At 38.0% G+C, this 26619-nt stretch overlaps 2 pseudogenes; one reads left to right on the forward strand and one right to left on the reverse strand.

Annotated features, from left to right (window-relative positions):
• Nucleotides 1-229: 229 nt before the first annotated feature.
• Nucleotides 230-754, reverse strand: LOC129679292 (60S ribosomal protein L18-like; annotated as a pseudogene).
• Nucleotides 755-18855: 18101 nt separating this feature from the next.
• On the forward strand, nt 18856-19936 carry LOC129679264 (protein N-lysine methyltransferase METTL21D-like; annotated as a pseudogene).
• The last annotated feature ends 6683 nt before the right edge of the window (nt 19937-26619 follow it).

Genomic DNA, 26619 nt, shown 5'->3' on the forward strand with positions numbered 1-26619 from the left:
AAAGTATAGGAGGTTAGATTCAGGGATTTCTTTCTCTTTCTTTCCCCTATCCTTTCTCTCCTATCTAGTGTTAGGGGAAAAGAGGAGGGAAGGGTTGAAAAGAAAAAAGATGTGATAAGGAGTTGGTTGCAAGCTGTTAATGGTTTTGGTCAGGGATGACACAAAATATCCCCCTCCTCAACATCCAAAGCTTTTTTTTTTTTTTTTTTAATATCAGTAAGATCCAGAGTTAGTTTTTGTAGCCTCTGCTGGCCCTTTGGCCTTTGTCACATTTGAACTTCCAGCCCTTGGAGTGGACATAGGCTTTGCTGTGGTTCTGTGAGTTCCCTGGGGTGTTGCCAAAAGGCTGGTATACCTCCTGGCCCTTCCAGACAGAAGCACGAAGACTTGACACTTGGGAGTCCCTAGGGACAGCTGGTGAAAAGTGAGAATCTTATCCCCAGCCTTGAGGATGCGACTTTGGTCCAGCTGATCACCCGCAGCACTTGGGCACTTTCACAATCCTCACATCACTGTGATCATCCCCATAGCCACAGCTGTTTTGTTCCCCTGGCCAGGAGGTTTCATCTTTTGGATCATGTGTAACAGGGATAGCGGTTAGTATAAATAACCTTTTCAGCACAACCTGATTGAGGGTGGAGTTGGTTCGTCTGGCCAGAAATCTGTACAGCTTGATTAGAAGCTGCAGGTAGATGTCCTGGCCCTTGGGATCCTTGTGCCGAACCTTTTGGTTCTTGTTGTGGTGAATGCCCATGATGGTGCCTCCTGCTCCACCAGGTTCAGAAGCGTCTCTCGCTTTTTTATCAGGAGAAGGGTTGAAAAGAAAAAAGGGGATATAGAAATAATATAGGAATAATAGAGAAAATTGAATTAACTCCTATAGGTTTTTGTATATTGTTACAAAATTGAGTTTATATTTGGTTACATTGGTGTAGATCCTTGATACAAAAGTAAGGTTATATTTTGTTTACAGCACACTATGTATTAACTCTTTTTAAGGTATTGTTTATATAATTCTTAAAAATGCACTGTGAAGTTCTAGTCCTTTTGTATTAGTAGATTCACTATTACAGACTATTTAGGATAATTAAGAAATGCAAATCAATAGTGAAACTCATGATTTTGTTAGGTACTAGTTTAGTGTTTTTTAAGTTAATCAAATAGTAAATAGAGACAGGCAACATTTGCTTATTTAAATATACTGAGATAGATGGTATTAAAAAACCTCAGAGTTCTATAGAATATGGCATTTAAAGATGTTTTATTATTTAAGCTTTTTTTCTGACAATGAGACATGTCAGCTTTTGGTAGCATCTCCATTCCACTTCAAAGAGCACTAAAGAACCTCCATATGGGGTTTGATTCATCACTAGGAGAGAAAATGCTCTTGTTTTAATTCAGACAGAATAGTAGTAGGATCTACTGGATGATGCAGGAAAATAAACTGCCGAGCTTTATGTAAGGACAAGGTGGAAGTCCTTCACAATACCTCTTTCACAGAGAAGTCTGTTAGATATTCTGAACCAGAAGACTAAAGATGCTCTAGTGTTACGTAGAAAATTTGGAGAACTGTCTAGCAACTAACTATCCCTGTCATTTCTATTGTTTTCTAAGCTTCTTGCTCTGCACTTGTTTATTCAGATAATATTTATCCTTCTCAGGTCTCTTATGGGGTTGAAAACTAAATAGTTATAGGCTTACACTTAAGCTTAGTTGTTTAAGATTTAAGAAGATGTTTTAAGTCTAAAACATTTTTTTGATTGGTAATGAAAATCATGATACAAATTGAGTTAGATACAGAACTTTGAACACACCAAGATAAGATAGATAGTAGAGTACTTTCTTCAAAGTTGCTAACTACATATGGGCTGGACATTGTGAATGTAATTTTTACCTGATAGTATATATTATTAATGTTAGAGAAAAGTCTTTTATTTAGACAAAGGGGTTAATGTTTTAGAGTATTTGATCCCATTGTGAATCCTAAGATTGTAAACTGTAAAAACCTGTTTCTTGTTTGGTGTGGCTCAGCCCTAGCACACACCTTTAATCCAAGAGCTCTCTATAAACAGAATTAAATAAAGAGCAAGAAGAAAGCTGACAGGGAATAAACATAAATAAGGGGCATTGAGTTGAGGGTATTTAAGACATTGTGGAGAAGGAGAGGGGACTTTTGGCTTTTTTCTGCTGAGATATGAGATGAATAGGAAGGGGTATTTTGGGGGAGGCATGAGCTGAATAGGGAGGGAGGTCATCAGGGTGCTTTCTCTACCTCTTTGAGATAATAGACTTTATTTAATCCTGTGTACAGAAATATCTTGGACTAAAGTTGTGTGCTAGGGCTAAACCACACCAAACAAAAACAGGTTTTAACAGTTCACCCATCTTGGGATTCACAACGGGATCAAATATTCTGCAATGATTGTCATAACATCTGATGAATGTGCATTCTGAGAATCATCTTTTTTAGAATTAAGGCAGAAGCCCATTGGATTTCTGAATATGCATTAAAATTATGATGCATCAATATGTGTACATTCCTTAATTCTTCAAACTTTACAAAATGAAACACATAATTTATTGTGTGACATTGTTGTACAGCAGCATCAATCAGTACAATCTTTACTTTTAACACAATACATTGTACCTTCATGGGTTGCCATTCTAATTTCTTAGCCTTTGTGGATTTCTCTCATGTGGAATTAGCTTTTTTTTGGTGTTATTGTAAGTTCCAGATTGTATTTTTCTGAAGGTTTTCTATTTTGATTCAAAGAATCCATCAACTTCTGTTCTGTGTGAAATCTAGCATCTAATTTCTCAGTCTTCTTTTTCTCCAAGTTCAGTTTAGTTTGATCTTTCCTAAAGAGAATATACAAAAGTCTTGTCAATGAAAAAAAAAAAAAAAAAAGACCATTTGTATGCTAACAAGTGACACAAGTTGTACGAAATCCAGATGCAACTGTGTCATTGTGTCTTCTTCCATTTTTACATAGAATTTTTTTTTTAAATGTCAAAACCTTTCCTTAAGGAGTTTACCTTCTTATGTTCAAACCAAACACTCTTTCTGTGATTTCTTTAAATTTTTTTTATTTTTTATTAATTACAGTTTATTCACTTTGTATCCCCCCATAAGCCCCTCTCTCCTCCCCTCCCAGCCCCCCTCCCCCTTCTTCTTGTTTGACCCTCCCAAGTCCACTGATAGGGGAGGTCCTCCTCTCCTTCCTTCTGATCTTAGTCTATCAGATCCCATCAGGAATGGCTGCATTGTCATCTTCTGTGGCCTGGTAGGGCTGCTCTCCCCTCAGAGGGAGGTGATCAAAGAACAGGCCTATCAGATTATGTCAGAGGCAGTCCCTCTTCCCATTACTATGGAACCCACTTGGATACTACGCTGTCATGGACTACATCTGTGCAGGGGTTCTAGGTTATCTCCAATCATGTTCCTTGGTTGGAATATGAGTCCCTGGGGAGACCCCTGTGTTCAAATTTTCTGGTTCTGTTGCTCTCCTTGTGGGGTTCCTGTCCTCTCCAGATCTTACTATTTCCCACTTCTTACTTAAGATTCCATGCACTTTGCCCATCAGTTGGCCTTAAGTCTCAGTGTCTGCTTTGATAGTCTGTAGGGCAGAGCCTTTCAGAGGCCCTCTGTGGCAGGTTCCTAGGTTGTTTCCTGTTTTCTTATTCTTCTGATGTCCATCCTCTTTGCCTTTCGGGATGGGGATTGAGCGTTTTAGTCAGGGTCCGCTCTCTTGATTAGTTTCTTTAGATGTTCAGGGTTTTAGTAGGTTTATCCTATGTTGTATATGAGTGAGTATATACCGTGTGTGTCTTTTTTAAAATATTCAGCTTCCCTTCTCTTTTACTGTCTTCCAAACTCAATATTTTACCAGTTCAGATGGTCAATGCCCAGGCTACTGGTTCTGTCTCTGTTGGGTTGTTGCCTCTCTCTGCCCAGAGGCAGCTATAGATTTTTCTGGTATGGAAAATTGGGCTGTGTTTTTTTTCCCCACCGGCTACTTAGCTCTCTCTGACCCTTTTCTGGAACTGCACCTGGAAGAAGCTGTGTTATCAAACTGCCATGCTATCAAACTCTAGTCTGAGAGACACTACAGTCCAGCCTCCACTTTCTTCTCTTCTCTGGTTGGCTGCAAGGCTGCTGGCTTCTCTGAAAGGGAAGCATATCTCAAAGGGGCCACACCTCTGAAATGTATTTAGCTTCAGTTCCCTGCTCTTTGGCTAGGAAACTATCTTTTACTGAGGACTTCTCAGGCTATAAGCTTAGATTCAAACCCCACTTTCAGTGTACCATTATGTTGTGGTGGTTTTTCCTCCCAGTCCTAAGCTCCCAGAATAATGACTCAGACTCAAAATATTGATATTTTTAGGTTCTTCTCTGACTAGCTCATAACTTAAAATAACCTATTTATACTAATCTATATCCTGCCACAAGGTGAGTTACCTCTGCTCAGGTAGCATGTGTCTGTGGTCACATCTTACTGGCTGAATCTCTCTCACCTGAATCTATCCCAGAATTTTTTCTCTTTTTTAAAATTATTTTTAAAATAAATTATAGTTTATTCACTTTGTATCCCCAGATTTTTTTTCTCTTACTGATGACCCACCTCCTAATTTCTGCCTCAGCTATAGGCTATTAGTTTTTTATTAACAGGTAATGCTTCCATATAGACACATGAGATTCCTTCTACATTTTTCTTTCTTGGGTCTTTATGTAGTTTGTGTATCAGGGTAACTGTGGCCTCAGAAAATGAATTGGGCATGTTCCTTGTTTTGCTATTTTGTGGAACAATTTGAGGAGAATTGGCATTAACTCTTTTTTGAGTGTCTGGTAGAATTCTATGCCAAAACCATCTGGCCCTGAGATTTTTTTTTTTTTTTTGGTTGGGAGACTTTTAATTACTGCTTTTATTTCACTAGGGGTTATAGATTTGTTTAAATTGCTTATCTGATCATCAGTTAACTTTGGTAAGTGGTATATATTGAGAAAATTATCCATTTCTTTTAGATTTTCCAACGGTTTAGTGTTCTCTCTCCACCTTTTTATTATTTTGGATAAGAGTTTGTCAATATCTTTGATTTTTCTCAAAGAATCAATTCTTTGTTTCATTGTTCTTTTTTGTTTGTTTCTATTTTATTGATTTCAGCCCTGGTTTTGATTAGTGATTACTAGCTACTCTTTTTGGGTGTAATTTCTACCTTTTTTCTAAAGATTTTAGGCATGCTGTTAAATTATGAATATATTTCATTTGCATTTTTATGTAGGCACTTAATGCTGTCAACTTATATCTTAGAACTGACTTTAATGTGTTCCACAAATTTGTGTATAATAGCTAGGCACAGTGGCACATGCATGTAATCCCAGCACTCCAGGAAGCAGAGGCAGGCAGGCCTCTGAATTTGAGGCCATTGTGGTATACAAAGCAAGGTTGGGACAGCCAAGGTTGCAGAGAGAAACCCTGTCTCAAAAAACAACAAAAACATTTGTGTATGTTGCATATTCATTTTTATTTAATTCTAGAAATGTTTTTAATTTGACCTACTTTTAGTAGTGAGCTGATCAATTTCCATGCTTTTTAAAGCTTTCTGTTGTTGATATCTAGCTTCAAACCATAATGGTCTTATAGGATGCATGGTGTTATTTCCATTTTCTTGTATCTGCTGACCTTACTTTGTGTTTAAGTATGTGGTCAGATTTGGATAGAGTTCCATGAGGTGCTGATAAGAAGGTATATTCTTTTGTGTTTGGGGAAATGCTCTGTAAATATAAGTGAGGTTCATTTGGTTTATAATGCCAGTTAGTTCTAGTTTTTGTTTGATGATCTGTCCTTTGGCAATAGCAGGATAGTGAAGTCCCCCACTATCAGTGTATGAGGGTCAATATCTGATTTAAGCTATAGTAGTGTTTCTTTTACAAAAGTGGGTGCCCTTGTGTTTGAGGCATAGATGATAAGAATTGAAATGTTCTCTTGGTGAATCTTTCCTTTTGTGAGTATATAGTTTCCTTCCCATCTCTTCTGATTAGTTTTAAAGTCTTTTTTTTGTCAGATATTAAAATGACAACACCACCTTGCTTTTTAGATTTACTTTTTGTAGTATCTTCTTCTATCCTTTTTCCTTGAGGAGATGTCTATCCTCATGTTAAGCTGTGTTTTTTTGGAAACAGCTTTCGCATCTATTCTCTCAGCCTTTCTCTTTTTATTGGGGGGAATTGAGATCATTGATGTTGAGGTTTCAATGAGAAGTATTTGTTGATGTTATTTGTTGTATTCCGGTCCAGTCTATTTGCTTCTATATGCTTCTTGTACCTTGATATGTATTTCCTTCTTTAGGTTAGGGGAATTACCTATTGATTTTGTTGAAAATATTTTCTGTGCTTTTGACCTGTGTTTCTCTTTCTTCCTCTATTCCTATTATTCATATATTTGGTCTTTTTCATAGTGTTTGAAATTTCCTGGATGTTTTGTGCCAGAATTTTCTTCTTTTTAGATTAACAATTTCTTTGACTGAGGTATTTATTTCTTCTCTCATGTCTTCAATGCCTGAGATTATCTCTTTCATCTCTTATATTCTGCTGGTGAAGCTTGCCTTTGTAGTTCCTGTTGCAGTTCCTAAGTTCTTTATTTCCTGATTTCCCTCAGTTTGTTTGTTTGTTTGTTTTTAAATTGATTCTTGTTTTGCTTTCAGGTCCTCAACTCTTTTTTATTTTCTTGTACTGTTTGTATTTTCATAGATTTATTTAATAGGTCTATTCATTTTTCTCTTTAAGGCCTTCTATCATACCCATAAAGATTGTTTTAAGGTCTTTTCCTTGTGTTTCAGCTATTTTGTAATACTCAGGACTTACTGTGGTAAGGAGGCATGTTGTCCTGGCTCCTACTGATTATGTTTTTACGCTAACATCTAGGAGAGAGGGTTTGGAAATAATATTAATTCTAGGTGCTGATATCTAGTCTTGTCTTTGTTAGGTAGATATTTTGTTCCTTAGTTTCTGTTTCATGTGTTGTCTGGTAGAAAAATGATTCTGGGATCCTTCTAGGTGTGACCACTGGAGGTTCCATGCAAATGTGTTTTTAGGTATTAGAAGCTGATACTTAGGAAAGGGGATAGGCTGGCACATACTGAGGGGAAGAAAGCAGGGTGGAAAGCAGGTTGTTTCACTAGGATCTGCTTAGTCCCCTGGAAATGGAGACAGAGTAAGGAGAGGCAATAACAGATGATCTGGCCAAAGAGCTAGGGAGAAGACTGGGGAATTGGTTTTGGAGGAGCTGAGGGAGGGGTGAAGATCTGCAGTTAGCCCACATTCTTCCCTGGCTGGATTTTGAATTTTGAATTTTTATGGTATATGTGTCTGCATGTGTACCCATTTCTAGTGCTCTTTTTCAGTTTTCTTTCTTTCTTTCTTGGTTTGTTAGTTTGTCCATTTTGTTTTATTCTTGCTTGTCTATTTTATATGTTCTTTGTTTTCTTAAGAGATTGAGAAAGAAGACATGAAATTGGAAGGGTAGCAAGGTGGAAGGAAATACTGTATGGAAATAACTTTATTTTCAATAAAAGGCAAAGCAAAGCAAAGCAAAACAAAACAAAACAAAAGACTAATGTTGACCTTTCCAAAGAAAGATTCAGGACCATTAGCCAATTTTTAAATTATTTTATTTATGTGGTCACATTGATTAAATATATATTTGACTTTTATGATTACTTTGCTTTTAAAAATTTAATTTTAGTATGCAGAAAATGAAGTTGAGCCAAGTTAACAATTTTAGTCTGTGTGAGCACTTACTTATAAGTTAATTTGGCACTAAATACATGATGCAAAAAGCAAAGCATAATCACATTGGACAGACAGTATGTACACAATCATACATAAAATTTTAATGAACCAAGATTTTGAACGTTAGTGTTTGCTGAGATTATGTTTTTCATAATTCTTATTGTGAAAGGTAAATATCATGTTGCTAGATATTTCAGAAACAAAAGCAGATACATGTCGAACAAAGAAATGTCAAGGGAGGAAAGGCCATTTTATCTTGGGGAAAAATTGGCTGGAGACATCAGGCAGAAAATAGCAGCCATGGAGACCCATCAGAACCTGCTGTAGCAGTTCTTCATTCAGATTGCAATTTATCCTTTGGGCCTCTGTTGGGATCTGTAAGTTTCAAGGTGTTAGCTTCCTTTTTTAGTACGTTATTGTTAGAGGCATGTGGCTGGAAAAACTTTTAGGTCCTCGTTAGAAGCCAGTAACCATGTCATGTAAAAACTGTGTCAGAAACAAAACCTAAGAAAACATTAAAATTAGAAAATAAATGTCTCAGAGGTCTGATAGTTCTTGTTGGTCTAATATAAAAGGGGTGCAATGATCCTGTGGTGATTTGAATGAGAATGGTTCCCATAGGTTCATGTTTGACTGCATAATCCTAGCTATTGTAACTGTTTACAAAGGATTCAAAAGTGTGGCATTGTTGGATGATGTGTGTTACTGCATATGAGCTTTGAGATTTCAAAAGCCCACTCCATCCCAGATAGTAAAACCTGGTATGCAGAAAGAGAGGAATAAAGTGAAGGATAGCAGTGGAAATAGGAGACTTTAAGATGGGGATTTCAGACCATTTGCCCTTCTATTTTTTGAAGTTGTCTGAGCTAGTGAGACTTTGAAAGTCAAAAGTATTGTCCAATTTGTACTGGATCCAGACCTCAGTTGACAGGTATACTAACACCTTAAAGTTTGTGTAGGAATGGAAATTTTGGAACCTATTTATGTCAAGGTAACAGTGAGGTTAATTTTCTGATAATAAGTCATCACCTACAAACAGAAGTGTTTGAAAATGAGTGTCCAGACAGCTGGAATGGGTGTCCTCAATTCCACTGACTTGTCAGGCCAAGCAGAGGGCAGGATGTTTGAAAAATCCCTTGAGGTTTAAAACTCCAGCAACCTGGCAGGCAAAGCTGTAGTCAGAAAACTGAAGGCAGAAAACCAGAAGACTCTTGGGGTTCAGATGGGGAGTGTTAGTCTAGGGTGCCTAGAGACTAAACCTGGACATTTAGTTTGGTGTATGGATGTTAAATGTAGTGGTGTCAAATGACAAAAGGTTTCTGCTCTGAAGATCCGAAGATAGATAGATAGATAGATAGATAGATAGATAGATAGATAGATAGAAATAGATAGGCAGAAAGACAGAAAGGCAGACAAGGAAAAGACTTAAACTGAGTTTTTATGGCATATCCAAACCCCAGAGGCTTCAGGTGGTGGCTGTTAAGTTCCCAGTGCAATGGGTCTTAGAAAAGGAGGGGATTTCAGTGGAGGAGGTAGGAAAGGACATCTAGAGTGGGGCACAGAACTCCAAGTCTGTTCTGGATTGATTGAAGTGACATGGAAAATAAAAAAGAGGAACTCAACCTCTACAGAAGCAGGTTGTCCTTTAATCAGGACAATGAAAGACAGTAGTCTCTGTGGGTGTGGAGGCTGCTACTAGGATGGTTTTTACTTAGGGGGAGTTGTTTATAATGGTACCATCTGGGTTTGGAGAAATGGCTCCACATTAAGAGCTTCTACTATTCTATATAGTAATTCTTTCTATATGGAATCTGTAAATCTGGGTGATAAGAGTGACATACTTAAAAAATTCTTTGTGAAACAAACAAACAAAAAATTAAAAAAAAATTCTTTCTGAGTACAACCCTTATTCTGTCAATTAGAACCTTTTTAAATTTGACTTTGGGGACTGGTGGGATAGCTCAGTGAGGTAAAGTTGTCTGCGGCCCAAGTCTGAAGATCTGAGCTCAGTCTTTGGAACCTAAGGTAGAAGGAGAAAACTGACTCCCAAAAATTAATCTCTGACCAATGCAACAATGTATGCACACACACACAGACACACACACACACAGACAGACATACATGCAAACACATGCACCCATGCACGCACGCATGTGTAGACATGCACCCATGCACATAGTAAGATAAATTTTTTTGACTTTTGTTAGTCTGGAAATTTTATTATTGTTTGCTTGATATAGACTGAGTCCAGGAGAACATTATTTTAGACACATTTTAAGACACCCCATGTATGTACCACATTTTCATTATCCATTTATTGTTGGTATAATGTTCAGTTTGGAATGTATACACTTTACCCTTGTTCCTTCAAATGCTGGTTTCTCTCCCCCTCTCTCTGGTTTCAATCCAGACATTGCATTGTGATACTTATTCTAAGCATCACTTGTCTCAACTTTGTGTAAACATGCCAAAATAAAACAACCAGCCACAATGTTGAGCAATGGAAAAAAAGCAGGAAGAGAGGGAGGAGCCAGAGGAGAGGAAGGTATGGGAGGCAGAGTTGGAGAGAAGGGCAGGAGAGAGAGCTGGGAGAACAGAGGTCTTGGAAAGGTCTTGGAACGACGTGGAGAGATGGGCTGGACCTAATATATCACAAAAGCAAGTATAATGTGGGAAATCTGAATGGTAGAAACTACGCAGGCCTGGTGGTTTAGGATGGAACAACTATTGCCCAGCATTGTGATCTAGGTTAATTAAATAAATTCCAGTGTCTGTGTGGTGATTTGGGTATACAGCTGTTTAGGATTAACACTAGCTTTACCAGAAGATATATCAATAGTAAATATTAATCATCACTTACAACAAACAAATGGTGCCCAACTTAGATTGGTGCCCAATCTAAGTATCCATACCCTAAATCATACTTTATCATAATTTGGTGGGGGGAGAAAAAGCTCACAGTGATACAACCCAAACTTAAAACCTAAAAACTCCCAGGTCAATTACTGTCTCTTTAAGAGAGACTCTTGAACAGGCCCAGGAGCAAAAGGTGGCCACCTGTGGGCAGACCTGAGACTTAACATAACAAAACTGGCTGCTGCTGCATTTGAACTGAGGGGTGAACAAGCTTGGCTCCCTTATACTGTGGCTGGCTCAGCTGGCTCAGCTTCACAGCCATGGCTGGAAGGAAAGGAACTGGAGGCAGACAAACCTCTAGACAGAGCTTGGCCTAAAACTGCATCTAAATAAAAAAATGCAATGGCAGAAGGTGTTTCAATCCCTTTTGGCTTCATTTTGGCTGTCATAGACATGGATCGGGTTGCAGTATGTTTAATGGTGATGGCTCTTCTCCATGCCTTCTCCAAGAAAGTTCAAGGAGAAAATGGGGAAAAAGCCAAGGAATGGAATACTAAGTTACTGACAAGAAAAAGGGCACTCTTTCTAATAATTATATTAATAACAGCTAAAATTTAAAGTTCTCTGGCTACAAGATACTTGTCAGCTCTTTCTGGTAAAGGTCCGCCAATTCACTGAAACATCAACTAAATTCCAAAAAATAACCAACTGAGCTTTGCTTGTTACAATGTAAATTGGCACAACTGACCCCAAACTTAAAATTTTCTTGTCTCTTTGCTTGATTTTCATTTGAAGGCTTTGAGTTACAATGATATTGAAAAAAAACAAAACAAAACAAAACAAAACAAAAAACATTTGAACAAGTTGGTGAAGGCACATGCCTTTTTTCCCAACACAAAGTAAAAAGAAACAGGAAGTTATCTGAGTTCCTGATCAAACTAATTTATATAATAAAAGCCAGGATGGCAATTCCTACTCTTTAGCCACTTGCTAAACAGTAGTCTAAGATTCAAAATGACAAAATTTTCCTTAAGATTATCATGTAAATTCTTTTTTCTTAATAAAAGATGTTATGTCCTTACTGCTCTAAAGGTTGGATTCACATCATTTTTAGGTTTATGTAAAGAGAGATAATGTCACACTGCTCTGCAAACTGCCTTATCCTTTTGAATGTGAGACATTTTCATGGGGAAAAATGTTGGTCATGCCTGATGCAGAAAAGACACAGGAAGCTTACAGATGGCAGCCTAATTAACTCCTAAAAACTCAAAAATTAATTCAAATGTTTAAAAAACAAAACTGTTCATCCCATATCAAGAAGGGGGCAAGCCAAAAATAGCCACAATCAATGTAAAACCCAGGTACAAGATGCCTAGGATATACTTAAATGCTAAAGGTAAAAGGAAGTTTATATAAAGTTTGGCCACAAAGGCATAACAGCCCATTCTGTATAAAAAAGGGGCAAGCCAAAGAATAGCCACAACTAATGTAAAACCCAGGTACAAGATGCCTAGGGTATGCTTAAATGCTAAAGGTAAGAGGGAGTTTAAATAAAGTTTGGCTATAAAGGCATAACTGCCCATTATCTATAAAAAAGGGGATAGGACAAGTAGCTACAACATATATAAAAATCTAGGGCTAAACCTCAAAACAGGTACAAGATACCTACAGTATGCTTATATTCTAAATTAAAAAGGAGTTTAATAAAGTTTTGACCCGTCCCGCAGGTCTGTCACCGGAGATCCTGAATGGGGGAGTGGGAATGAAAAAGGAGAGAAGGGCACGAGCAATGAAGACCAAGACAGTATCTCTGATCAAAGTCTTCGTTTATTCCAATTTTCCATACAACTATATAGGCAGAAACGGAAGGAAAGTAATTGCCTTCGGCAGGTTACTAAGTGACTAGAAATCACAGGATGGCCCACCAAGATGTGCTAATAATGGTAATTTGTAAAGTTCCTCAGAAGAGTTTCTTAGGAAGCCCTGAGGGAGAGGAGGATTTAAGGTATTTCAGGAAGATGATCTTATCGAAAACCCCAGGTCAGGCAGGAATGCACTATTGTATCCAGGCAGTAGTCTGGTCAAGCCAGATGCCAAAATTCAGGGGGCAGCAAGGTGCCAGAAGGCCCCCAACAAAGTTTACTTAAAACATGCCTTTTCTATTGCTCAAGGCAACCAGCTTGTCTCTCTAATGGGAGGCCTTCTCTTGGGAGATAGGTAGCAACTTGGCCTAATAAAACAGGCACCCAAGACTCCCCCAAAAGATATTTTGATCTATCCAACCTTGTTTTGATTTCAACATGATAATGATTGTATGTTCAATAATAATGGTAACTTATATTGCTGATCCCTTTACATGGGAACAACTCTAAAACTGACTGAAACATAAAATATGTCTCCAAAACACCAACAATACTTGGCCAATAAATCCTTGGTTATAATATCCTCAAAATGTATTATGCCAACCTTTTAATTGGCATAGATAAAGTTGGCTTACAGTTTGGTTTCATCCTGCACATCTCATACATTTATAATTTTAGAACTCTATAATGCTTGTGAGAAATTATATGTTTGCAGAACAAAAGAACTGGACACCAGAGATGCTGGATCAAGCCTGACAGGATTCATTCTTCAGCATGCTGAGACATTGACACGTCTGTTTCAGTATCTTGCATGTTCCAGCATTCTGCTTATTCCTACCTCAACTGCTTCAATTGGTGTTTCTCATCAAAGCCTGCTCCCAAGAGATCTTTGAAGAAAGCTACTAACATCAATTGGTCTAGCATTTTAGACTGTTCCAAAGAGGACTTTTTTTAAGACTGAAATTTCTCAACATTCAAAGACTGGACCACAGTTGTTATTGCTTGCTTAATTAACCATTTTTTTTCCAAACTTCTTTGGGCCCTCTAACAGGATTTCTGCATGTCCAAAATGTCAGCTAGAAGAAATCCATGAGAACGATGTCCAATTTTCCTTAAAGGGGGTTGGGTATGTTTCTGGTTGTTTTCTATGGCTACAAATTTTTATTGTCATTGGGAGATGTTTATAAATTATTAATGGTCTTATTCAGAGTGAAACAAGGAATATACAGGGATATCTTATGGGAATAAGACAAAAGGTAGATTATTGAATCTACTCAACTTAGGGTTTTATTTGTTATTCTCAAATAAGGTTAATTTGAACACTGGTATAGGAATTTGCATATTGATGCAAGAATAAGTCTATTTTTGATACATTGGTATAAGTTTTAGTATATTGATACAAATTCAAGATTACTTCCAATATTTTTAAGCAGCCATTAAAAACTGATTAGATATTAGGTAATGCAAATTAATTGCTAGTTATTCAACTCACAGTCATGTCAGACACTAGTCTAATTTATCAAAGGAGTATACATCTCCTTTGATAACAAATATGTTATCAAATATTTATGATAACAAATATTTACTCTATGTTTAACAAATAGATATGATTTTGTATACAGATTGATTATATAAAGATAGGTAGTCTTCAAAAACTTCAGAGATTTACAGAATATGGCATAATATGTCTTTATTATTTTAAAGATTCTTTGACAGGTAGCATGCTGCCTACCTCAAAGAAGATAATGAGCATTGAAGAACCTCCATATGGAGATGGCTTCAAATGTGGCAAACAAGCCACTTAGGTAAAGAAAATACCCTCACTTCACAACATACAAATTCTGCCAAAAATGGGCAAACTTAAATGCAGGAGAAGTCAACTCCTGAACTCTGCCAAGACAGGGTAAGCAAGTCCTAAATAGTTCCTGTTTCACATTTATGTCTGTCAAATATTCTGAGCCAGAAGGCTGAAGATGATGCTCCAACGATATAAAGAGTTATGGGTGACTGTTAAGCAGCAAACTCTTTCTTTCAATTTTCATTTTTGAAAGCTGCTAACATGCACTTCCTATTTACTCTAATAACTAATTTTATTCCTTCTCAAGTCTCTGATGGGGAATTGAAGTTTAGACCCAGCAATGTCCATTTTCCCAGACTTTGCCAGTAACTCAGATACTCAGTGGGCCTGTAAAGCTGGGGATTGTAGAGTGGGGTGGGTGGGTAGCCTCAAGTTAGAAGTCCCTAAATCCTAAGGTTCCCCAGTGGGAACAAAAAGTGTCTTTGTTCCAGAAGGGACGGTCTTGCCCTGGCTGGCTCTATCTTGGCAAAGAATCCCAGAATCTTGAGAGCCAGAAGAAGCACTTGGGACCTCTTGGCAACAACTTGAAAAGGATTCCTCACCAAGTGCAAAGTCCATAGTGTCAGGCAGAGAGAAAAATAGGGGGAAAGGAGTGGCCTTAAGTGGCTGGGGGCTCAATTTCTTAGCACCAGATGGTAGGTTGGCCATCAAAATGAGCCAACTCAAGTCAAATTAAAGAAAGAATTGTGGATAGCTCTTGGGTGGGTTTGCCAGTCCCAATGAACTGGGCCAGGGAAGGCACCATGCAGAGGGAGACAAAAGAAAAGTGATTCAGGGGGTTCAGAGAGAAAGAGAAAGCACACGTGTGCAAAGAGAGAGGAGAGAGAGAACAAAAATGTATGGATTATATTGTGAAGAGCCTCTGGGGAGAGGAAGGCCCGCCCCTGGGAGAGAAAGTTTAAGTAGGAACTGAGGGATGCTGGGAGAATCTGGAGGCCAGGTCCACTTTTGTTAAATAGCCACCTCATCCACTTGTCCTGGGTCTGAATCCCAACAGTTTTTTTTTTTTAATTCTATTTCTGTGAAGAATGCATCAAATCTGTAAATAGCTTTTACTATAATGGTCTTTGGCACATGATTAATTCCACTAATCCATGAGCATGGGAAGTTTTTCCATTTTCTAGTATCTTTATCAACCTTTCTTCAGAAATTTAAAGTTTTTATTGTAGAAGTCCTTTACCTACTTGGTTAAGTTTATTCCTAGACATTTTATTGTCTTTGATGCTGTTGTGAACAGGAGTGATCTCTTTCTCAGTGTGTTTGTTGTTAGTGTATGGAAAGGCACTGACTTTTTTTTTTTTTTGGTTGATTTTGTATCTGATATTTTACTAAAATTGTTCATTTTTTTTGTAAAACTTCTGATGGAAGTTTTAGATCTTTTAAGTATAATATATCATCTAATAAGAGGGATAATTTGACTTATTTTTTCACTTGGATCCTTTAAATTTTTTCTCTTTTTCCATTTTGTGCTTAAAGCCCTCTATTGAGAAGTGGCGGGGATAATGGAAATTCTCATGACTTTCTTGAATTCAGTGAGGTTGCTTCAAGTTTTTTTTTTTTTTTTCCATTAGGATGATGTTGCCTGTGTTTTTGTCATATGTAGGTGTTATTATGTTGAAGTATGTTCCCTCCAGTCCTATACTCTCTAGAATTTTTCCCACTGTGGCATGTTAGATTTTGTCTAAGGATTTTCTATATCTATTGAAATAATCATTATTTTTGTCTTCAACATTTTTGTGATTTATTATACTTAACTTGTGTGTGTTGAATCACCCTTGCATTTCTGGGACAAAGCCAGTTGACTGTAGTGGATGATCTTTTGATGCATACCTATATTGATTTAAAAATGCTCCTTTTAAATTTTTTTGAGTATTTTAAATAGTATTGGTTGTATATCTTCTATAAAAATCTGGTAGAAAATATATTTGGGCACAGGGGTCTTCTATGAGACCATTTCTCCAACCAAGGACCATGTATGGATAATACCTAGAACCTCTGCTCGGATGTAGTCCATGTAGCTCAGTATCCAAGTGGGTTTTCCTAATAAGGGGAACAGGGATTATTTCTGACATGAACTCAGTGGAGGGCTCTTTGACTCCCCCACCCCACCCCCCGAGGGAGGAGCAGCCCTGCTAGGCCATAGAGGAGGACTTTGCAGCCAGTTCTGAAGATACCTGATAAACCAGGGTCAGATGAAAGGGGAGGAGGTCCTCCCCTATCAGTGGACTTGGAAAGGGGCAGGGAGGAGATGAGAGAGGGAGGGTGGGATTGGGAGGGAGCGGGGATACAGCTGGGATACAAAGTTAATAAACTGTAACTAATATTAAAAAAAAAAAGTCTGGTAGAATTCTTCTGTGTACCTATCTGAGCCTGAGCCTTTTGTTTTTGTTGTTATTGTAAGGCTTTTTCATTTGTTTGTTTTTTGAGACAGGGTTCCTCTGCCTTGGCTGCCTGGGGTTGGCTTTATAGACCAGGCTGGCCTCCAACTCACAGTGATTTTCCTGCCTCTGCCTCCCAAGTGCTGGGATTATAGGTGTGCACCCCCGCACCCGCTGTAAGGCTTTTACCTACTCTTTCAATGTCCTCCTTTATCAGGGTTTATTTAGGTTGCTAATTTTGTCTTCGTTTAAACTTTGTGATTTGGATGAATCTAGAAATTCATTCATTTATTTTAGATTTCCAACTTAATGTAGTACAGGTTATAAGCATTATGACATTCCAAGCAACTGAGGTATACAAGAAATAAGTTATAAACATTATGAGTATTCCCTTACAATATTCTGAATTTTTTTGCTATGTGTTGTAATTTTTTTCTGTTAATTCCTTATTCTGTTAATTTGTACCTTTGCTTTCCTTCTTTTGGTTAGTTGGGTCAGTGTTGTGTTGATCTTCTTTATATTCTCAAAGAATAAGCTCTTAGATTCCCTGTATTCTTTTTCATCAATGTATGCTTCGATTTTTATTATTTCTTGAATCTACTGTGGTTGGGTTTGTTTTGTTCTTGGCTCCTTTCTTTTTTCTTTTTTTCAAATCCTTGAGTTGCATCAGGAAGTCATTTATTTGTGCTCCTTTTGAATCTCTGGTGTATGCAATTAGAGGTATAAACTCCTCTCTAGGATTGCTTTTTATATCTCCCAGATGTTTTGTTGTGTTTTTAATTTTTATTTAGTTCCAAGAATACTTTAAATTATTCTCTGATCCATTTATCATTCATTAATGAGTTGTTTAGTCTTCATGGGTTTAAATATTCACTAGATATTTGCTGTCAATTTTAAGTTTTATTGCATTATGGTCAGATAGAATGCATGGAGTTATTTCAATTTTTATGAACTTATTAAGATTTTTTTTGTGTCCCAGGATGTAGTCAATTTTAGAAACATTTCAACGAGTTTCTTAGTGGAGTTTGGGTGAAATATTCTGTAGATATTTGTCAGGTTCATTTGATATATAATGCCATTTAATTATGATGTTTTTCTGTTTATTCATTTGTTTTTGTTCAAAAGACCTGTAGAGAGAAAATGGGACATTAAAATCACTTAGTGTTATTGAGTTAGTAAGTTTTTTTTAAAAATGAAATTTGGTGTACCAAAATTTGGTTCATATATGTTTAAGATTGTGATGTCTTATTGATTAGTTATTTTCTTGATTGGAATGTAGTGTCCTTTTATTAAACAAAGACTGTAAACAAATTATCATGGCTGTTACATGTAGCAAATGGGAACAGCTTTTAACAGAAATTCATCAGTACTCCAAACATCTTTCATTATAACTACACGTATCAAAACAATCCTGAACCTATTTTTGATAATAGTAATAGTCAGCACTCATACTGCTTCAAGAATTAACACAATTTGGTGACCATTCATTATACCTGCTGCTTTAAACAATTTCAACTGCAGCTCTAAGTACAATGGATAAAATGTGCCATTACTGTTCTTTCTTATTGAGACTTTACTTTCCAGAAAGACAAAGGTTTCTGTGGACATCTGACACTCCTTTGCCATGCTCCACTTTGTGCTGCGCTTCTCTTGTTACCTGAAAACATCATAGGTGTACATATATTAAGTACATGCTTACAACTGTCCAGGTCATGTTTACCAGCTGGAATTCTTTTACTTAATGTGTGCGTGTTTTGCATGGTGAGATTTAATCAAGACATTAACGTGAGTAGAATGTTGTTAAGATGAGTTTGAAATCCACTATGTTGCATATCTGTCCTTCTGGTGTCTTCATATTTTATTTGTACATCACTACAGGTCTTAGCTCTTGAAGTACAATTTTAATGTTACAGGAATTTTGCCATTCTGTTAATACGGGTATGCTGTGTGCAGCAATCATCCCACTGGAACTATTGATTCCACTCATATTCACTCAAATTGATTTTTGTTACAAATCTAACCGGTGAAGGAGCTTCTGGGTATTTAGATACACATTCTACTTTCAGGCTCTACATTCTGTTTTCATAGTTTGTCCTTGGTGGCCCAATAATCATGCCAGACCGTCTTGTAAGTGTCATGTCTTCATCATCTTCAAGGTCCCAGCTAGCTGTACCATCACCTACTCCTTTCTGTCCTTCCTTAAGTTCTTCCAACAAGTAAACATTACAAGGAACTTTAACTCCTGTGGAGACCGCATCTTCTCTTGCTACCAGATGCAGCCTGGATTTTGTTTCTTAATCCATTCGACTAATCTATATATTCTATTGGAAAACCAAGGCCACTGTATTTAAGGCTACTGTTGAAAAGTGTGTTGATTTTAGGCATTTTGTTGCTGTTTGCGTTCCTAGTCAGTGTGTGTTTCAGTAATTAAAAGTTTTGTTCCTTTCTACAGTCTCTTGGCTATATTTATTCCTCTCTTCATTCCAAGTTATTGCTTCCAGTATTCTCTGCAGGGCCGTTTGGTTGGCTATTAATTCATTTAACCTGTTCTTTTGCCCTCAGATATGGTAGTTAGTTTAGTTGGATATAGGAGTCTAGGTTGGCATTTATTGTATTTTAGAATTAGAAGTACATTGCTGACGCCGCAGCCTGTGGAGGCCGAGGGCAGGGACAGCGGCTGCCTTGGAGCCCGGCCGTGGAGGGCCTGCTGTGGAGCCTTGTGCAGGTGCTGGAGAAGCGGGACTGGACAGTGCTCCGACTGCAGCAGTATGGCTCCGGAGGCGTGGGTTGCGTCGTGTGGGACGCCGCCCTCGTCCTTTCCAAATACCCAGAGATGCCAGGCTTCTCTGGGCTCCAGCACGGGCGCTGTGGGGCTCATCGCTGTGACCCTCAGGGCAGATATTGTAGTCACTGATCTTGAGGAGCTGCAGGACTTGCTGAAAATGAATATCAATATGAACAAGCATCTTGTGACTGGTTCTGTTCAAGCCAAGGTACTGAAATGGGGGGAGAAATAGAAGACTTGATGTCACCAGACTACATACTGATGGCTGACTGCATATACTTTGAGTAGCTCCTTCAGCTAGGCCTTGACTTTGAGGAAATTCCTTTGGACAAACATGATGAAGAATACCGAAGTGGAGACATTCATCTTACATATATCAGAAAGAAAAAATCAGAACTGCCATCATGAAACCGTCTTTCTCTTTCATCTTACGCACGTCCCTAACATCCTGGGTACAGCTGTGACTGGAGCGTGTGCATTCAGCATGGGAAGATTGCATTTACAGATTTCTCCAGCTTGTCCTTCGAGATCTGGCTCATGGATGATGGCTACCATGGACTGCCCACAATGTGAAGTACCTGCTTGCCCGTGGGCTTGATGTATAACTTAGCTTTACTCAGCTCAGCGTCAAGTTCTGCTTTAAAAGAACATTGACAGTCACTCAAGTAAAATAAATTTTGAGGGTAGCCTAAAGTCTGAAGCAGCATGGTTGACTCAGTACATTTTCAAGAAACTGTAATTAGAGATAATTTAATCCAAATGTCTAACTTTACTACATAGTAATATTTTGAGGGGTGGTTGTGGTGGCACACACCTTTAATACCAGCACTGGGGAGGCAGAGGCAGGTGGATCTCTCGAGGTCCAGATCAGCCTGGCCTACAGAGCAAGTTCCAGGCATAATAAGAACCTGTCTCAAACAAAAACAAAAACAAACCACGAAAGAAAGAAACCTAGAGATAAGTTGACCCGATCCATTTCCTAATGTAGTTATCTCTTTCTATATAATAATGTTTAAGTTGGAAGCAGTAAATTTTCAAAGGCAGCCTGTTTCACTTTTACATAGTTGTGCAGTAGGTTTTTTTTTTTTGATATCTTTAACACTTGTATGTTATTTTAAAAGAAGCTGAAAATATTATCTTGTTTCTTTACTGCCAGAGTGTTTGTTTTTTCCATCACAGATAGGTGAGTGAATTAGATAGTTAAGTATATTGTAGTGAGTCTCTAAGAAGATGAATGAGGAGACCAAGAGAACAAAAAGCTGTCTCAGAAGGAAGGTGTGAGAAAAGAAGGCCAGTTGTGGGCTTCTGTGTTCACATGGCTGGCACAGTTTTTCTTATGTATGCAAGAAAATCTGATTTTAAAATACCAATATTAAGATATATATCATGATTACATGAAACTGATTTTTTTTGAGTAATTAAAAATTCTGTGCACATTTTTCAAATGCTTTTGTACTGTGTTGTCTCCAGGTTTTGTCCCAGTAATCATCTGCTCACATAGACTAATCTGTTGATGTCTTAACAACACTGGTTCCAAAAAGTAGTAATCAGATGGAATTCTGGAATTTACAGTCGTTGGTGCTAGATGGCATGTTTTATGTGTTGAAATAAACATCGTTTTTGAAAAAAAAAAAGAAGTACATTGCTCTAGGTCTTCTTGCTTTGAACATATCATTTGAGAAATCAATTATTATTCTAATTGGGTTTTCCTTTATTGTGACTTGTGTTTTTTTCCTCTTGCAGCTTTCAATACTCCTTTTAATGGTTTGTATATTTAGTGTTCTAAATATCATATTATGTTTATTGGTGTCTTTTAAAAATTATTAATTTTTTTGATGCAGGTTATGACAGTACTTTGCAAGATCTGTGTCCTGGGTTTAACTAAACAAGTCTCACTGGAGAACTTTCTTTAGGGTTGGTGAATTTTGGGGCAGAGGCATACTGTTTTGACCTTTTACATTGTTTGTATTTTTGTGATGAGACTGTGGACCTTTTTGTTGTCTATATGTCTGATGTGGACACAGTAAGCCAGGGTGGGGCAGGAATATTCATCCTGGACCAAACCTGGGTTCGGAAAGCAGGAGAAGGGCTTCTCAGACTGGCCTAGAATAGTAGGTATAGTACCCTGATTCTAAAGATTATGATGAGGGATTAAGAATGTAAACTCAATAAGCTGGGCTAGAGTTCAGGATGTGCTAGTCAGGTGGATCTGGAGGATGGGTACAGCATGGGGCATGGCATGATAAGATCTGGAGGACAGAGACTGTAAATACATATTTTATCCCTATTAGATATTACATCACCTTCCTAATATTATGGACAGAGTATAAATAGTAACTAACAAGGCCTAACTTTTATTTATGGTCCAGAATAAATTAAGTCCATGATATTTAGTCAATTTATGAATTTTAGCTAGAGATAAATTTAATTTAGAATATGCATATAGTGACTCAAAGGCCAAGAAATTTATGTATTATTATTTTTTCAACTCTTTTTAAAATAATTTTATTTTTTATATTAATCACAAGTTATTTACTTTTTATTCCAGCTGTAGTCCCCTCCCTCATTCCCTCCCAGTCTCACCCTTCGTCCCTCATCTCCTCCCTGCCCCTTTCCAAGTCCACTGATAGGGGAGGACCTCCTCCCCTTCCATCTGACCCTAGCTTATCAGGTATCTTTGGGACTGGCTGCAATGTCCTCCTTTGTGGCCTAGCAAGGCTGCTTCTCCTTCGGGGTTGTGGGGGAGGTCAAAGAGCCAGCCATTGAGTTCATGTCAGAATTAGTCTGTATTATTTTACTTGTGGAGACCTGCTTGTTTGTCAGGATGCTTTATTATTGAGGTCTCAGTGAAAAACATGTTTTCACCCTGGCCTTCATGTGAAGACAGGGATAGACAGGATGTGTTGTCAAGTTCACTTTCTTTTTTTTTTTTGTGTGAGGATCACACAGCCAGGTGGTCGAGATAAACAAGTTTTACTTGTTTTACTTTTGATGAATTTCATTGTATCAAAGTGCTTTGCTCTGACTATAAAGAGGGACTGTTGAATAAACTGAGGGCCTAGTTTCTACTGGAAGCCCTCTTGAACAGATGCCATGTGTAGTGCCTTTTTAAAAAAATTTTTCTTTCAGTCCTCACTCCCCACTCAAGAACGGTTTGACTCTGCCAGTGGGATCTGGCAGTTTGGTGCCCAAACAGGGACTTGAAAGCAGTGAAGGACACCACAGGTGTGGGTGAGCTTGGATCATAAAATAAAGAGAAAAGGGCACAGTGAGTAAAATTCGAGAGTAAAAATAGGACAAGGCAGTAGCCTCGTGTATTTTTGGTATGGAATTTACTTAGAAATAGTCTGTATATATGGCACTGGACTGAGAAAGTGAAACTTTCAGGGTTAGATAGAATGAGGAAAGAAAGATGGGAGACTTCAGGACAAAATGAGATGAAACCATCGGCTCCTCCAGAAGAGTTATATATTCCTTCTAATGATAATTTCTTGTTAGAAGAAGACTTTGAGAATAACTTAGATCCTGATGAGGTTGCAGAGTTAGAGGAAGAACAAGCTAGGCAAAAAGAAGAAGATATAACCTAGTTTTATGGCTTTCCAGTTATTGAACAACCTGATGGACAGGGTAATGTGCCTATATCTTTTAAACAATTAAAAGAATTGAAAACTGCATGCTTTCAATATAGTCCTACAGCACCTTTTACTCAAGTTCTGTTAGAGCTTGCCTACTAAGGCCCTCTGCCCAGGGTACTGGAAGCAATTAGCAAGAGAATATTTGACAGGAGAAGATAATTTATTATGGAAATCAGAATTTTCTAAGCAGTGTCAAGCTACAGCTAAAATCACTTGAGCTAGAAGAAAGAAAATAAAGGCAGCTTCTCCATTTTTCCAGTAAGAAAAAACGAATAGTTAATCCTCCTACAAAGCTTCTGTGGTCATAAAAAATTGGATTCAACAAATAGCAAGATGTTTTGTCTGTCTGTCTTGAATGTATAAGTCTGCCATGTTCAATATATCCTGGTTATAGCTTATTGGTCATTGGGTATGTTTAAAATCTGTAACATAAAGTTAACTTACTTAAAACCTCGGATTGGAACCATTCCAAACAACATATGGATGTTACCCATATCCCAGAATTTGGAAAACTAAAATATGTTCAGGTAACAATTGATACTTTTTCAGGATTTACCATGGCAACCCCCTTAGCGGGAGAAGCCACCAAACATATTATAAGTCATTGCTTAAAATGTTTTGCTACAAGAAGCCAAAACCATTCAATGAAAAAAAGACAGCATCTTCAACAAATGGTGCTGGTCCAACTGAATGTCTACATGCAGAAAAATGAAAATAGATCCATATTTATCACCCTGCACAAAACTAAAGTCCAAGTGGATCAAAGACCTCAACATAAAACCAGATACTCTAAATCTGTTAGAAGAAAAAGTGGGGAACAGCCTAGAACTCATTGGCACAGGAGACAACTTCCTGAACAGAACACCAACAGCACAGGCTCTAAGAGCAACAATCAATAAATGGGACCTCATGAAATTGAAGCGCTTTTGTAAAGCAAAAGACACCATCATCAAAACAAAACGACTGCCTATAGATTGGGAAAGAATCTTCACTAACCCTTTATCTGACAGAGGACTCATATCCAGGATATACAAAGAACTAAAGAAGCCGAAAAGCAGCAAACCAAGTAATCCAATTAAAAAATGGGGAACAGAGCTAAACAGAGAATTCTTGACAGAGAAATATCGAATGGCAGAGAAACACTTAAAGAAATGCTCAACCTCATTAGCCATCAGGGAAATGCAAATCAAAACAACCCTGATATTTCACCTTACACCCATTAGAATGGCCAAGATGAAAAACTCAAGTGACAACACATGCTGGAGAGGTTGTGAAGAAAGGGGAACCCTTCTCCACTGCTGGTGGGAATGTAAACTTGTACAACCACTCTGGAAATCAATCTGGCGCTTTCTCAGACAACTAGGAATAGCGCTTCCTCAAGATCCAGCCATACCACTCCTAGGCATATACCCAAAAGAGGCGCAAGTACACAAAAGGGATACTTGCTCAACCATGTTTGTAGCAGCTTTATTTGTAATAGCCAGAACCTGGAAACAACCCAGATGTCCATCAACAGAGGAATGGGTACAGAAATTGTGGTATTTTTACACAATGGAATACTACTCAGCAATCAAAAAGGAGAAAATCATGAAATTTGCAGGCAAATGGTGGGATCTAGAAAAGATCATTCTGAGTGAAATATTCCAGAAGGAGAAAGACAAACACGGTATATACTCACTTATATAGACCTATAAGTTATGATAAACATAATGAAATCTATACACCTAAAAAAGATAATCAAGAGAGTGGACATGGGTAAGATGATCAATCCTCGTTTAGAAAGACAGATGGGATGTGCATTGAACGTATGACAGGAGTCTAGTGAGCGCATCTGAAAGACTCTAACTAGCAGTGTTTTCAAAGCAGATACAAAGACTCATGACCAAACCTTCGGCAGAGTACAGGGAATCATATGAAAGAAGGGGAGTTAGTCTGATGAGGAAAGGATAGGAGCTCCACAAGGACCAAATATATCTGGGCACAGGGTCTTTTCTGAGACGGACATTCAACCAAGGACCATGTATGGATATAACCTAGAACCTCTGCTCAGATGTAGCTTGTGGTAGCTCAGTAACCAATTGGTTTCCCATAGTAAGAGGAACAAGGACTATTTCTAACAGGAACTCAATGACTGGCTCTTTGACCTCCCCACACCCCAAGGGAGGAGCAGTCCTGTTAGGCCACAGAGGAGGGCTTCGCAGCCATTCCTGAATGTACCTGATAAAACAGGATCGAATGAATGGGGAGGAGGTCCCCCCTATTAGTGGACTTGGCAAGGGGCACAGTGGAGATGAGGGAGGGAGGGTGGGATTGGGAGGAAATGAGGGAGCGGGACACGCCTGGGATACAGAGTTAATGAAATGTAACTGTTGTAGGCTGTTAATAATATTTACTATTTTTTAAACTTCAGGTAATGCTGCTGTTAATCCTCAGCAGCTGTAAAACCAAATCACCACACAGAGACTGGGTTTTTAGTTAACCTAGAACACAATGCTGGGCAATATTTACTCCCTCCTAAACCTCCAAGCCCTCAGTTTCCTAACATTTAGATTTCCCACATTTTACTTGCTTTTTGTGAAATCTTAGGTCTGGTTCATGCTTTAAGTCCTCCAAGCTCTCTCCTCCTGCTCTGCTCTCCTCGTGCTCTCTCCTGGAGCTCCTCCTCCTTCTCACCCCTTCCTGTTCTCTAGCTCCTTCCCTCTTTCCTGTCCTCTGGCTCCTCCCATTGCACAACATTGTATCTAGTTGCTTTATTTGTGTCCTGTTTACACAAGAGTGAGTGCAATATCCAGATTGATACCAGAGAGTTGGGGGTGGGGAAATCAGCATTTGAATTAACAAGGGTAAGGCATATACATTTTAAAAGAACATTATACCAACATGTAGCTGATAAGAAAAAAATAAAATTAAAAAATAAAAAAAATGTTTTGCTACAATTGGTATTCTTTCCATTATAAAAACTGATAATGGTACTGCATATATTAGTCAAGCTTTTCAGCGTTTTTGTGCACAAATGAATATAAGTCATAAAACAGATATTCTATATAATCCTCAAGGTCAAGGAATTGTGGAGCATGCCCATGGATTTCTTAAGAACCAATTGCAAAAAGTATACAAGGACGTTCTGTGGCTGATCTGTGGCCGTTCTGTGGTGCCCTAATAGCAAAGATTATTATGCCTAAGTGAAATGGAAAGCTCTGATTACTGGAATATGGCAGGACCTGACCCTGTACTAAAATGGGGAAGAGGACATGTTTATGTTTTTCTGCAGGACACAGAAAGATCCAGGTGGATCCCAATAAGGTTGGTGCAATTTTCAGGAGATGTTCCACTCCTAATCCACCTTTGTTTCATTCTGCTCCTGGGGAAAAATGTTGTGCAGAAAACCTCTTAGGTACAATGTAACTGGACTTGATTGATCTGGCAATCAGGGAGAATGGGAAAAAGAGGACTGCA

Source organism: Psammomys obesus, unplaced genomic scaffold (assembly GCF_907164565.1).
Source record: "Psammomys obesus unplaced genomic scaffold, mPsaObe1.curated_primary_1811, whole genome shotgun sequence".
Lineage (NCBI taxonomy): Eukaryota > Metazoa > Chordata > Mammalia > Rodentia > Muridae > Psammomys > Psammomys obesus.